The 2,638-nt window shown below is 61.8% G+C and overlaps 1 protein-coding gene across 1 annotated transcript in view; it reads right to left on the bottom strand.

The window, feature by feature from the left end:
- SBNO2 (strawberry notch homolog 2) overlaps positions 1–426 on the bottom strand; it is a 68,944-nt gene extending 68,518 nt beyond the window's left edge. Inside the window, exon 1 of the mRNA XM_009279788.2 lies at positions 80–426. The gene's annotated coding sequence lies outside the window, so the exon portion shown is untranslated. The remainder of the gene's footprint in view (positions 1–79) is intronic.
- Between the last annotated feature and the right edge of the window lie 2,212 nt (positions 427–2,638).

Raw genomic sequence — 2,638 nt, 5'->3', positions numbered from 1 at the left:
GGCGTCTGCCCCCAGCCCGAGCGGGCGCCGGCGAGTCGTTTTCCTCGCCGAAGGAAAGGAAATTCCCCAGCTTTCCTACCTGCGGAGCCGGGGCAGTAGCCATCTGCCTCCAGAGGAAGCGGGAGAGCTGAAAAGGGAAACACTTAAATCCTGACCGGCTTCCAAGGGACGTCCGCTCGCTGCCATCCCACAGGAGACTCGCTCTAAGAATTAACTGCGAATCGGCTGAAGTGCTGAATCACGGAGCTGAAAAATAAACTGCCCTGGCGAATCACCCCGTGCTCCTTGATTGCTTCTTCCCATCCGTTCTTGTAATATCTTTTTTGTTGTTGTTGTTGTTTTAATTTCCCATTGCTTACGTTGGATCTGTGCCCCTTTTAAGTCCCAGGATAAGAACAAAAATCCCGACGGGGTCATATAAAAAAGCCTGCCAGATAGGTCTATTTTTACGTTGGCATCCCTAACGCAGCGGCGGCAGCACGGGTATCTCGGCTTTGATTTATCCCCAAGAAGGAAAGCGCTGGCAGACCAGAACCACCGCTATCTGCTTGGCCTTTTGAAACGGGCTCTTGCCAAAGGCACCGGCGGGAGGGAGGGGGGACCTTGACCGGGGAAGCCTGTGACACCGCGGCCGGAGCGGGGACGGGGCGAACTCGCTGCTCTGGCGCACCGAGAAGCCCTGTCACCGGCAGCGGCCGCGTGCGGCGCTTGGCACAGGGGCTCGGCGCTCCGGTTTAATCTCCAGCCTCTCTGTTCCGGTACGGGGACGATCCCGTTGATAACGGGGAACCCAGCTGGCTAACGGGAAACACCCCGGGCTCTGCGCCCGCAGCGAAGCCCCAGACAAGCGGCCACAGCGAGGTGCGGGCTGGCACGGCACGGGCAGCCCGGATTTAGGGACATGTGGGAGTTCTCGTCCGACGAGGTGGGGGAAGGGGGGGGGGGGGCAAAGGCCCTTTCAGGAGCTGGGTGGTCCCGAGCCCTGCGCCCACCAGGGCAGTCCCCTCTGAAGGGGTTCAGGGGGTCAGGGACCCTGGCCCTGCCGGGGTTTGCGTGGGAACCCCGGCGGCACGAGCCCGCCCAGCGGCTGGCTGCCGGCCGAGAACAGCATCGTGCCCATCAAAGGAGCTGTCTTCAAAGGAGATGAGAACAAAAGGTTTGGGGTTTCTCGCAGCAGCCCTGGAGGAAGGCAGCCTGCCTCCTGCTCCGTGCTGCCTGGGAGTCTCAGGCGTGCGCTTGGTTGGGCACAGACACGCTCGGCTGGTCCCGTTCCCTCTTCCAGGAGCCGAACACCTCACCTTGGGGAGCTTTAGAGCCCACAGCAGCCAAACCTCAGCTTCCCGGGCCCCCTCGCCTCTCCCACAACCTGCTGCCGTTAGCAGACAACTTGCTCGAACCCAAACCCCAGCCCCAGCCGCCTAAACCAGCCAGGGAACCTCCCGAGGGCGGAGGGGAATGCAGCCCCCCCTCTCCCAACCGCCACAACGCGTGTGGCGCAGCCGGAGCACCCTGAACCGGGACCCCAGTCCCGCAGGCTCTGCCGCGGGGAAGGGCAGTGCTGCCTCGGGTGACATCCCCTCCCCAGCCCCGAGGGGAAGGGTCCCTTTCTCCCGCTCCGACCCGAGCACAGAGAGTTTGTCACGTTTGGGTTTTTAATCCCATCAATGAGCGCTGCTCTCAGAAGACTTCATTCATTTGCATGCATTAATTAATCAAAGCAATCGTGTCATGCTTTCTGAAGTGTCCTTTCTCCAGAGCTTAATGCCGAAGGCTCTGGCTCCGTTAAATCACATCCCTGTAATAAATCACCCCGCTCTGACTCTTGCCCCACACGGGGCGGCGGGCACGCTGGAGGTGCGAGCAGCGTCCCCGCAGGCCCGGCAGGACTGGCCTCATCCCCATCCAGGGATCTGATCCGGCCATCTTATCTGAGAGCAATTGCTGGAGTCTAGCTAGCCATGCATTTTAAGGGTCTAAAATCCCTTAGAGCTATTTATTTGGTATGATATAAATATGAATAAGTAGATACACGGGAAGAACACGTACTGATCCATTCAGCAATGAACCAGTCTCCTCCCGCAACCGTCACCGCCTCTGCAGCTGGTGCCACAACCACTTATTTCACTTACCCCGATCGCCTCCTCCCTCCCGTCCCAGCCCGGTTCCTGTTTTAGACACGAACCTGCTGGCCCCGCTGCCCCAGCCCGCAGTCCCGCCCGCAGCCCCGGGGGCCCCCCGCCGAGGAAGCCCCACAAAGCCAGCGGCCCCGAGGTGCAGGCTCTGCCCTGGTGCGCTCCCCCCGCGGGGGGCACAGCCTGCCAGGTGCTGCCAGTGCTTCAGGTGTGCGGGCACCCTGCCCCACGGAGGCACCCTGCCCCACGGAGGCACCCTGCCCCACGTGCTCTGGCTTGCAGGCAGGTGCTGCTGCACCGTGAGATGGTCTCCGGGAGCTGCTCCAAAGGCAGCCGGTGCCTCGCCCGCTCCTGGGCACACCCCAGCCCACCCTCTCCTTCTGCTAACAGCGCAGCTCCCCGGGCAGGGGTGCAGATAAAGCCTCTGCCCTAATTGCCACCTCTTAATAAGGGAGGGGAGGGCTTGCAGGTGCTTCTGCAGGAGCATCCCTGGGCTGTGCTGGCAG

The sequence above is a fragment of the Aptenodytes forsteri genome, unplaced genomic scaffold (assembly GCF_000699145.1).
Source record: "Aptenodytes forsteri isolate BGI_AS27 unplaced genomic scaffold, ASM69914v1 Scaffold147, whole genome shotgun sequence".
In the NCBI taxonomy this organism is placed as follows: Eukaryota; Metazoa; Chordata; class Aves; order Sphenisciformes; family Spheniscidae; genus Aptenodytes; species Aptenodytes forsteri.
Note: the sequence above shows the minus strand (reverse complement) of the source record. Positions and strands in the feature narration are given on the sequence as shown.